The 12,708-nt window shown below is 37.6% G+C and overlaps 1 long non-coding RNA gene across 1 annotated transcript in view; it reads left to right on the top strand.

Moving 5' to 3' along the window:
* The window catches only part of LOC138113818 (uncharacterized), a 183,367-nt gene that overhangs the window by 166,076 nt on the left and 4,583 nt on the right, over nucleotides 1–12,708 (top strand). The window lies entirely within an intron of this gene.

The following is a 12,708-nucleotide window of genomic DNA, read 5'->3' as shown; positions in this document are numbered from 1 at the left end:
CCCTTTTTTTGGCATAAAATTTTCTCTAAATATTCCAGTGGAAATTTTTCATCTGTTATTCTTTACTTTCTGTAAAAAGACTCTCCTAGTACAAGACCTCTCCCCCAAGAAAATTGGTTTTATTTTCATCTCAAAGGACTAGAATCCAGTGTGTGGCTTTTCTTTTCCCTGGTTAGTTTGATGTACAGTTTTTAATGTGTCCACTATTTGGCTGATCTTGAAGTGGCCGCAGAACGATTTGCTCATCACACAGATGTCCATAGAGGCTCAGTAGTCTGACTGTGATCAGATACTGTAATATGTTACCTCAGCTATAGACTGGGGATTGTGGAGTTTCCCTTTTACTCTGAAAAATTAATTAAGCAAGAGGAGGGAGGCAGCCTAATCTTTTAATAATAGTCCTCTTAGGCTCTGTTACAGACAAACCCTATTAAGTAAGAAATGCTTATGATGAGCATGAGGCATAATCTGATCAGAGACCAAAGCTTGTTCTCTGTGCTGAACCCTGGGTGTCCCCAGGATGTGCTAGGGCCTCCTCCTTACAGTGTTATGTTGAAATAGTGACTGTTCTTCTGAATTGCGTGTTTCCTTATGACTACAGTCTGGCTAGTTGTCTCTCTTCTCTTAATGTGTTTCTCTTGTTTATTTCTTACCTCTCAGATCAGACTCCCAGCTCAAATGGTCCAGGTATAACTTCACTTAACAGGCTGAATGTGTTAATAGACATTCCGTAAAAGTAATGCCTGACACGATAGAGTCAAATACCAATATCAGAATCAAAAATCAATTAATAATCTCCTTTTCACTTGATTTGTAGCCCGATTAGTGTTACTAGCAGTGCCAATATTTTACTTTGGTTTAGTTGAGGTTCTAAGGAGGAGGATGTGAAGCAGAAATACATTTTTTTTCAGAATAACAAAGAAAGGATTTAGAACTTACAGAAATCCCCTTTTTCTTTTCATCTATGCTTTTAAAAATTATTTTAAGTTTTCTTCCCTTGAGTGTGACACAGGAAAATCATCTCCATAATTACTGTATGTTCATCAGTGTTTGCACCTGTGCATGCTACCAGGTGCTGTTTAACGCACATTTAAATTATTCCTACCCACAAATATCAGACTCCTGTGTAGAGTTGACATCCTGCTGTGAATCCTGGCCCCCTTGTCCCTCTAAGGGGGACTTATGACTCCAAGAGTGCAGTCAGAGCAGAGGAAGTGTTCCAGCCTGGGAATGCGAGCGGGAGCAGCAGAGGACACGGGGAAGCCGGCGGCTTGGCCCCGGAGCGAGGCAGGGCAGAGTGAGAAGCAGCAGGAGAACTGCCAGCAGCACACTTGAAAGCAGAATACAGTTATGTTTGTATGTGCCTTCCTGACTTCTGTCTCCTGAACTTCCTTTCCCCATCTACCCATGCTGGAATTACCACAACCCACTTTCGGGGCAGACAGTTCCCTTCTCCAACTGGCTAGTCATTTCAGGAGAGCTTCATTGTATGAATACAAAGTTAGTAAAACTCTTCCTTATTTCCACTTTCCCCTCCTCCTGCCTCCCAGCTCCTGTTCTAAAACTTGGCAGCCCTAAAATTGTGACACCTTTTCCCTAGCCATATTGTGCTCCCTTTCTTACAGCTTTTATTTCTTCTATGGTGCTGCACTCAGCAAGCAAGCAAGTTTTTCTTAGAGCTTTCTTTTTCAAAAGCTAAAATTGTCACTACCAGTTTATCAGGTCATGCCTTCAATAGCTCTAGCCTTCATGATTCACAGAGGTTCAGTTCTAAGAAGGAAATATATTGGTAGTATAGAGCAATTACTGTGTTTTTCAAATATTTATTTATGGCAAGCATTGTAAGATCATGTGCGCTCTGTGCCTCTGTCTGTTTAAGGATGCTAATCTCTTCCCTTCCCCAGTTATTTCTATTTCATTAGCATCTAGAAGCCTCAGCCATGGCCCAGGATCCTTTAGTTGTATATATTGGGAAAAAAAAAAGGTACCCTTTGAGTAAATAAACATGAGCACAGCAGAATTCTGAAAACTTTTTACTTGTTATCATTTGGTTTTCTGGATGTGTATTAAAGGGAGTATGAATGTCAGCTGTTGGAATTACATACGGGAATTTTTCCTCTCATAAGACTTCTGATCTAATTTTTATCACTAACTTTAATTCTGAGGGAATGTAACATGTTTAGATGATGCAGACTGGAATCCTTTTTCCCTTAACTAGAGACATTACTGAGGTAGCAGCTGCTATACAAATTTTTGTGGCAAAATGCATGCAGAAATGTACAACATATTAACTAGACTATTTCAGCGCTGACATGGAAGTACAGAGGTTTTTGCTGAAGACAGATTAGTCTTAAAATAAAATTATACACACGTACGTATATATGTACAAATGTTCACAGCAAAATAGTTAGAAGCAAGAGCAGTTGTGGGATTTCCATTTCCAAAGTAGAATTAGATTCTGTAAGTAAATAAACTTGGCCTTATAGGTACTACTTTTGAAGTAGCCCAGCAACTTAGTAAATAAGGGAAACATGAGTGTAGAAAAATGTAAGGAAATAAGACATAACTGCCCAAAATTAAAAAACAAAACACTTTTTCTTTGGAGGGTGTCTTGGGGTGACTTTATGATGTGCATGCCATATTGCTGCCCTATACCCAGAAATTAATTTTGTGCCTTTCTATGCCTTCAAACTGAGCCTGAGAGGGGGCAGAAAAAACTGAGCAAAACTTCTTCAAAGCAGTTTGCAGCTTGTTCAAGGTCACACAGAGATAGAGACTGCTCTCTGTGTTCAGCTGCGGCAGGAGAGTGAGAGCAGAGGGATGCACCCGGCTTGCTTTCTTTCCATCCAGCTTTTGGCCAGTTTTTCAGCTCTTTTTCCTCTGGAGAGTTGAACTTTTGTTTTCCTGGGACTTCGGGTTTTTTTCCCTTTTCTCTGCTGGACAGTTTCAACATCAGACTACATTGGGAGGACTTTCCACTGAGGCCTTGGCCCTGGAGGTGGGCCCACCATCCTGTCCCAACTCCAAAGAGGGGAAGAGAAAGAGACTACAGAGGGACTCTGAAGTTTTCCCAGGTTTCTCTCAGCAGAGCAAGAGGTTTTATTATTTAGCATTATTATCCTTTTCCTGTGTGTTTGTTAAATAAATAGGTTTTATCTCTTTCACTTTCCTTCGAGGAAAATTTAATTTTTCCCAAACCTGGTGGGGGGGAAGTTGGTTGTAACCTGCCTTCTCTCAGAGGATATATTTCTAAATTTGCCCAAACTGGCACAGAGGGCAAGCACTGACCCTTAGGAGTAACAATAACAATTTTATATCATGCTCAGAACTGTTATCTCAGTGGCAGAACATCGCAAGTAACTGCGCACAGTATGTTTGCCCTCCAGTAAATAAATCAATGAGAGAATAAACAGTGTGAAGAACAGAGTGAGGCACATTTCCTCCTGAGATGCAAGCTCATCCTTTCCATAAATTAAGAGAGGGATAGGGTAGGAGAAGTAAGTGGAACATCCTACTGCTGAAAAAATGCCTTAAATGTTTGTTACAAACAATGCAAAAGCAATCACAGGAAATGTGGGGTTCAGACTGAGGTATTCATCTCTCCAGATGTATACCTAAGAGGAATTTTTATTAATTATATGGTTGTGTTTGGGTTTTTAAGTCTAATGTAAAGAACCTCTATTGGCTTATCGAAAGTGGCCTGAGGTTTACCCTTAAAACAAACTACACAAAAAGTAAAATTAAAGCTCTCATAAACTGCAGTTAACTTGAGGACTTTATCTGCTGTTTGCTAGAGCATAAACTGAGGGAAACAGCAGGTACTCAGTGTTTAATCAAAACTTAGGTATAGGGTGTTAAGTTGGCACATCTGTTTTGAAATTAAACTAGACAGACAGTCATCTGTCTTTTTGTTTATCCTTTGTTGATTTCTAGGCATTTCCATCTGTATTTCTAATCAGACTCACATTGATGATGAATATATAAAAGTTGGTTGTCTTGTATCTGTGACAATGGCCTGAAGATGCAACAGCGTCCCAAAAAAGAAACAGTTAATATTTCCTATTTAGACCATCTGAAGGAAAAAAACTCACACCAGTGTTTGGCCTCAACAGAAAAGCAGTATAACTAAACCTTAAAATGGGGGACGAATGCCTTTGTTTAACCTGTGTTTTGCAGGAGATTTTTAATTGTCAGATCTCCTGGTGAGTAGATCTGCTCGAGCCTGAGAGCATGCCTGTTTTTTCCGGCTGGTCCCATTGATGCACACTATCTCTGGCTCACCAAGTTAGTCTCCTTTGATAAAAATATTTAAAGGGCAAAGATATTTTTCTCTGACATTTTATTAATAATGACATAGCACTTGTATATTGTCCTCAAGATGCTAGAAAAACATGAATCCTCTCAGCTGTCAGCAGCGGCTGGATTTAAGGTCAGAAAATGCAAACAGAAGGGGAAAAGTGTGCTACCACAGGCTCAATGAATTGAATATCATTGATTCTTGGTTTCAATCTGTCCTTAGTTTATTGCACCCAGCCCAAGTCAGCAAACAGTGAAGAACCAGTTTCCTAAGAATAATCACACAGCCAAAAATATCAATGAACAAAATACAGTTGGACTACGTACTTGAAGAGGGTAAAAGAGTCTGTGTTACATCTATAGGATGAGGTCTTGATCATATTCCAGAGTACATATAGGAGATTTAGGTTCCTAATAAAGGCAGTTCTTCACAAGTTTCCTTTACATAGTAGGCATCCCTCAGATCAGTAATGGTAAACCTAAATCAGAAAAAGAAGAGCTAAAATCTAGAATCTGTGTTCATCTACTTAAAGGTCTATTCTGCACACAGTATTCCAAATTATTTCATATATTTCTTATTTTAATGATAAATAGATTATAAATTGTGTTAACATTTGTCTTCTTTAATTTGTGTATTTACTAGGTTCTTATTTCTATCACAAGGATTCCCATTACTTTCTCAGCTTACCATTAAATGCTTTTAAAAATGCTCAGGTGACCTGCTGGGAAGCTGCTCAAGATGGTCTCTTGAGGAAGAAAGTAGGTGCTCTCTAATCTTCCAGGAGATAGTGGGGATAAGTCATCAAGACAAGCTAGATGCTGGGGGTTTTCTGCCAGTTACTTCTGTTTGACTGTCATCACAAGACACTTAATATCTTGGCATTTGTTAATTATTGTTTAAATGTATTGTTTAACTGCAAGTGTTACTGGGGTTGATGCAGAACTTTGTACTTCTCCTGGGCCATGAGAATTCTGGTAAGAGTGCTTTGAAATTGCCAGGCAGTGTTTGGTGAATGTGGTAAAGAAGTGATGAATCCAGGGAATGGTTCTCATTTGAGAGACAAGGGTGCAGTGAGATATTTCTCTCTTCAGTTATGGGGCTGCAAACAAGCATAATTGAGTGGAATATTCCGGGCTAGCCCAGAACGTCAGGCTGGCGCCACATCTTTCCTTAGACATTACAGTACAGTACTACTTCGGTCAGATAGTACATTCTACATGAATATTGGAAAGGAAATATTCCTAGAAGTCAGGAACTAGTTTTCTGATCTGTTTCCATCATCAAAAACAAATGACAATAAAGAAGTGAACAATCTCAGTGACATAGGAAGGCTTTTTCAAGCCTATAACTACGTCACAACACAAGTGTTAGCTGCGTATTCTCTAACTTGTAACTATGCACTCAGCAAACATTTTCTAAACCTAGGGACAGCTATTCATTAAGCTCAACTTTGGACCATCTTCAAGTGAATTATACATATTTTTGTGGCTATTTGTTGTTTATCACAAGTTGTATGCTCTCAAGTCATGTGACCCTTTTTTCATCCTTCCATCTTTAAAGAAGTTATACTGGATCAGAGCAGGTGGATAACAGCAGATCCAGTCTTTTCTCTCAACAAGTTTGATGAACTAGAAAAGCATTCAAGATGGAGATGAGGGAGACCATGCTTACCACTGCAAGTTTGACAAAAGGATTAAAACTCTCTTAAAAATGAAATAATTGGTTCCTTAAAACATACTGTGTGTCTTCATATAGAAACATTTGCTTTATATATGTAAATAATTAAAAAAACACTTCCTGCCTGCTATTTAAAAAACCCAACACGAGTGACAGAAAAAAAAAAAAAATCTCACAAACCTGTAAAGGATAAGGATTGTGCCTCAAACAGCTGTCGTTATATTGGAATTGCCATACCATGGAATAGTTCTAACATCTTGGAGAGAAAAGCAGCTTTTTTACGTCATGCTTCTGTTTATACATCAGTTTTTCATCAAATTTTCTTTCTTCCTTAATTCCTCATATACAGCTGTCCACCACCACTAGAAAACCTGAACATCTTCATCTGTTCAAATCCTCTTCTCTCCCCTCAAAGAAAACCTCTCAAAGTCTATTCTTTTTACTGGAAACCTTCTTGCCAAAATGAACAGTCAATTGTAAGAAATAACTTAAGTACTTCCTGGGAGTAAAAGAAAAGTGGTTTCTGGTCCCTCTTAACTCTGTCAGAATGTAATAAATTCCTTGCTGTGAAACAGGTTAAAAAGGTTGTACTAGTAAAATGGTTTCATGTGCATATATTTAAATGTTTGAAGCCTTCTACTTTTATCACTTCTTTTTTCCCTGAATGAGTGTTTCTTTCCTAATTATGATTTTACCTATTAGATAGCTCTGATGGTCCATCAGCTCTAATATCTTGTCTCTCACAAACATCTGAGCTTAGTGCTTCAGAGAAAAGTGAAAAGTCTATGGTGCCTTTGAGAGGCTGAGATATACTGAGGGAACAAGCATTCGGCTTCTGCAGTCTACAGTCCTCAGCCAGCTTTGTGAAATTTCAGCTGGGATTTCTCTTGCCTTAGTACAACTAATATGCATCAAAGGTTCTGAGAGTAATCCGTCACCTTGTAAATTCATAGCAAGTTGGATGAAAAAAACCAAAATATAAGCTGACTTTTAGGGGAAGAAGGTGTAAAATACCTTCACGTTTCAAATTTGAATGCAATAGAAGATGGGGTTTGTGGAGTTTATGAATTTATAGTTGATTTTTGTACTTTATATTATTTGTAAGTGCTCTCAAGTGCTGCAAATCTGTAATCTGTTTTCCTTAGTTTACAAAGAATTTGAAATGCAACCTTTGCTTTGTGAAGGATTTTCTATGAATTACATTTAACCGGTACTGTATTCAGAAATTCACCACCAGAGATAAGGGAATTACCACTTGCAGAGTTATAAGTATTGACTCTCTCTTTGGAAAGCACAAATTCACAAAGAGTATCACATATATAGAGAATTTTGGGGGTATTTAAATATCAGAATTTGATGTAGCATGATGTTCAGAAACATTGCATTATTACCTGGATTAATTTTTCATAGTAGACTATTTTAAATAACATTCTTTCTGAAATTTTTTGGTAAACTGCAGTGTGGCTGCAGCAAAATCCACGGTTAGTACAAAAAAATTGCTTTTTTAAGCTCTTGTTGCCCAGTGAACTTCTTCATACATAAAAGTCTAAATAAATTTGCTAAAAGCTTGATCTTGTGGACTTCAGGTTAAGAAAGAAATGCTACCAGTGTTATTTTTGTGTCTGCTCAAAAATTGCACAGATGGTTTCAACTCCAGGAGTGGTTACCCGGTATGCTTTACAAAGAAAAATGAAAATTATATGAATCTCTTTATTTTGGATGAACTCTCTTTCAGTATGACTCTCCTACCTCAGATCAATGACAGGTCAGTGATAATGCTAACACTGCACTAAAAACCAGCACCTGCTTTAGTACTGATTTTCATTGAATGTGTAGCTGGGTGGTCAGTAAGCAGTGTACATTTGGAGAACCCTCTACTGCTATAACCGTATCAACCGCTACACAAACTCTCAGAGATATTTGACCTCAGATAAAACTTTACAGTGTTTATTTATAGCTAACACCAGAGTTAAATGGGTTTTAAAACAGATTTGTGTAGTCATGCTAGGCTGCTTCTGAGGTTATCAGTTTAACAGCTGAGGTTGTTTGCTTGTTATTATTGTGAGCAAGAGTTATGAGCTTTAGTTAAAGATAGAGCCAATCCACTCCTGGTCATTCAGCAGACCTCCTGTCCTCTTCCTCTGTGCATTAATAATAGTTTCTTTGTGTCAAGCAGGCATGTTTTTTCTCAAGGATCAGAAAACAAGGATCAGAAAATCAGAGCTTCTTAAAACAAGACATTTTCTTGGTGTAGCACAGACTGTCTTTTAAAATTACAGCAAAGTTGTTGCATGTGTGGTGTCACTTTCAAAGTATTGTTATATATTTTCTTCTTTAAGATGGCATCTACGCTGAGAAAAAAAACATTTCATTCTGTAAATGAAATTGCCTTTTTCCCACCCTCAAATTCAGACACAGGGCTAAAACCTGTTTTATCTGCGTGGCAAAAGCAAAGGTATGTTCTGCTTTCCTACATTTCCTGCCAGTTAGCCTCAGTCAGGCAACAAACATGCTGGCATTCTGGTGCCTAATTCTTCTACATCATCTGGTCAGCCTAGACATTAAATTACTCTTCTCTCCTGGTTGCAGAGATCTCAGAACGGCACAGAGTATGTCCAGCATACAGACTGAATCTAAAACTATCACAAGGACTCTATGGCATATGCAAGTTATCTTGAATCAATTGATCTTAATGCAAATTTTTTGCTAGTTTACTCCAGAGACAATGCTGTTTGGCCAAAGCAAAAAGGAGTGCCATGCCAGTGTGCTTGACTTGCATTTCCCTGTACGTACATGGAGAATTCAAGTCCTGGATTTCTTTCATGATCCTTCTATTTAATTTCTTGACTGGTTTTTTTCCCCAAAAATTTCTTTGATCAAAATCTACAATATCCACATCACATCTATTAGTTACTTATTTCCCTTTGAGTATGTATCACTGAAAACCTCCATTGTGGAGTCTGTGATACAAGCACATGCACAAAGCTAAGAAATTTTGGGGTGGGAACATCCTAGGAAGAACAATGTTGATGAGAGATGTCTGCAGTGAAATGCTGATGCATGAAACCTTAATGTTACAAGCTCTGGCAGGTGCATTGTGCTTGGCAAACTGTGATGTGCTGACCCAAGGGTCATGCAGACAAAAAGTTAAACTGCTCGTTTCAGTGAAAGTAATGGGAACAGGCCAGTTACAAATAAAAGGATGCCATCAAGCTGCCTTTCTAGCACAATCTACATGTCAATAGGACAGGTTTACATGACAGTAACCTTCAGAACATGATTCCTTTCTATTGGTATATAGATCTTAGAAATAGTTCAATCGTAGTATTAGGAATTACTTGGACTGGTCACCAGATAATTAAACTTATATATGTGGAGATTTCTTTACCTGGTTCGTCTTTGTAATGGGATAGAATAGTTAGCTCTTGATACTTCTTTTCCTTCAAAGTGTGAAGGATAGCTTAGAGTATGGAATTCCTGCATGGTTAAGACTCACTCCTTGGAGAAATGAGAGAAAGATTTATACTCTAGAATTACTCAGATTCCTGGAAGTGGGAAAACTGGTTCAAATAACTACTCTAACCACTGGCTGTTTATTTGAGCCCCTCTCCTCTCTGCACCTCTGAATTCTGAAATCATGATAACAGTTTTACTGGAGCCGATACGTCACCACTAAAAGAGAAGAGGCTTATTTTTTCCACTTTTGGCATGAAAAAGGTTATGACCAAGTATGTGACATATGCATATAAACCAGATCTTTAATGCAACACAGTGCTCATACTATGATTATGTTCATTTACATCACTAAAAAAAGACAGAGCCACTTACATAAAAATAGAAAAAAATATTAAGTCACCCACAGTGTAAATTTATGGCCATCATATTACATGGTGACAGCCCAATATGTCTTGTTTTGTCTAGTGATTTTCAGTACATGTAGAAAATGTTAGAAATTAAAGCTGCAAAATTCATTGGTTACAAAATATCCTGCTACATGTTGATATGTAAATATTTTGTGTCATGGATGTGCTAGTGGTCTTCAAAATGCAGTAAGGTATTCAATACAAATTGAGGTGTTGTACAGAGGATGTTCAATATCTTTAAGGAAAAGTCTGGGAACTTCTAGTCAGCAATTTCAATTAAAATGTGTTCTTTGCTAAGGCATTTGAATAATGATATTAAGCAATCCATCCATTGAGAACCAACAAGATAAGGGTTTGATAAAGCTACTTATTTAACTTTGTGTAACTGTGTATAAGACAGGAGCGCTGTTGTGAAAGAGATTATGTTTGTCAAGTAACACCTATTTGTGGAGTGTGGCAGATGTATTTGGTTGCTTAAACCAGTGAATTGAAATACAATTTAGCTATCACTCATCTAGAAATGACATGTCCCTTTCAGCAGTCTCCTGTTCAAATCCTAGAACCATAGAATAATGTGGGTTGGAAGGGACATTTAAAGGCTATCTAGTCCAACCCCTGCAATAAGAAGGGACATTTTCCACTAGACCAGTTTCCTCAGAGCTCTGTCCAACCTGGTCTTGAATGTTTCAGAGGATGGTGCATCTACCACCTCTCTGGGCAATGTGCTATTTAATACAAACTTTGGAAATGGGATAATTCAATGCCTGTGTGCAATGTTGCCTGTCATGGCTTGCCTTTGGCATATCCTTATTGAAGCTTCTATATATTAATTGTATGCATGTCTAAGTGAAGGATAAAAAAATACTTTGTTATCTGTGCTGTGAAAGAAGGAATCTGTGCAGGGATCTGGTAACAGGATTAATTTAAGAAATGAATTGCTGCCAAAATTATCAAACTAGATACATGTCTATGATTTCATTATAATATTGCTGGGAGGAGGGGCTTCTGTGACAGCCAATAGGTAATTCTGCATTTAGGTTGTCCTCTCACTTGTGGATGTCTCTTACCTTACTATAAACAAATGTAAATCGCAAATTATGTATGCATGAAAACAATATCATGAAACAGTACCTAATGATTGGTATCAACTTCTTCCTCCTCTTCAGTTTCTTATGTCCCAGCATGCCCTAGCTGACATTTCTAGTTTGGGAGCCACAGTTATTCAATGTATTCTTGCTAAATTGTGTGAAACATTTCTATGCATAAAGACTTTTGGGGTGAAGACTTTCCTAAATGGGTCTGACTGGGCTGATCAGCTACTTCTGATCCAGATTGAGTGGCATAAAAGACTTCCAGCTGTTATTAATTCAAATTCAGCAGCTCCCAGAATCAGGCACAGTGTTTAATGTATGTTTTACAGAAGTACTTGTATAAAGCTATTAATTGAAACTCTTTGTAGGATCTATTCAGAGAGAGACTTGGTACTGATGATGAATGCCTTCATTGTGCTAGGTCATTATGGTCCTAAGTAATTTTGTTGGTTAGTGCTTTTCATTTTATACCTAAAAATCAAATAATATTGAAGAATTGCAGAGAAATGAAAAAAGGTATAATTGGCAAAATAGATTATTACACCCTGTGATTGGAGGTAATGAATTGCAGTAGGAATTAAAGACAAAGCTTTACCAGTTAAACTGAATTTAATCTAAGAGTGAAATAGATATTTCTGTAAAGCCATAATCTTCTTGGGTTATCTAAAGGTAATACGAAGTCCACATCTCATACATCTTTAAGTAATGCTCAAGGGAGCTTAACCCTGCAGGTTTGATTAATACCAAGTATTAGGTCATGACCGGTGTGGTTAGGTGCAAAATCAAACCAGAACCAAAATCAGGCCCTGCCCAAACCTGCTAAACTGCCTTTTGTCATTCCCTTTTTTTTTGCACAGTCAACCTCCAAAGACTCATCTGGCAAAAAAAAGTCCTATTCAGAACAGAGAAATGGCCTGATGATCAACATCTCTTAGTGGCAATCAGAACTGTGCAAGTAGGAGTCAGTAAACTGGCAGACATTTGCTGTGGCCATAGTTCAGACCAAACTCAATATGCAAGGAATGTGTATACTCTTCCTGCCCCTCAGCACCCCCGCCTTTTTCAGTAAATGCATTGAGGTTTAAGCCTGTGCTCTGTAAAATCCCAATACATATAGCTGGAGAAGAAGGACCCGTTTGATATATCGTTGTGAATTGTTGACTTATTCAGTGATACAACAGTATCAGAAATGCTTGGTTTGCATCTTTTTAATGTTTTATCACATTCTTGTCAACATGTGTTTATAAGGAAATGAGCTAAAGAATTCTAGAAGCAGAAAAATAATCAAATTCTTTTAAAAATTAGTCACAAAAATAATTTATTTTTATTTGTTGCCAAGGGAGGTAAATTGTGCTTCTTTCATTAATAGCTGGGAGGACTTGCTACATAGGAGATTTCTTCAGTATGGATGCTTTGTTCATTCTGACTTTCCCCTTGCAAATATATTCATCTGCAGTCTAACAAAGATTTAAGAATGATCAGTGATCTTGTGGCTTGAAAATATTAGTCTTTTAGCTCTCTAAACACGCTTTTGAAATAATTCCATGCATTTCTTAGCAAGGAGCCTGTTAGCTAGCTTTCACTTAGATTGTGTATGCTTTACTTTTCAATTTCTTTTATCCATTAAAAATAATAAAAATACCCCAGCAATAGAGTTCTTTGAATAAAATCATTCTAGGAGGTGTAAAAGTTTGAATTCACAGTACAAAAGGGAATGTTTCCCATGCAGGGATTGTGGAATGCTAATAAGCCTGGCACATCAACTTGCTGCAGCTCCTTA

This window comes from Aphelocoma coerulescens, chromosome 1 (assembly GCF_041296385.1).
Source record: "Aphelocoma coerulescens isolate FSJ_1873_10779 chromosome 1, UR_Acoe_1.0, whole genome shotgun sequence".
Classification (NCBI taxonomy): Eukaryota; Metazoa; Chordata; class Aves; order Passeriformes; family Corvidae; genus Aphelocoma; species Aphelocoma coerulescens.
The sequence above is the reverse complement of the archived record's forward strand: the minus strand, read 5'-3'. Positions and strand labels throughout refer to the sequence as shown.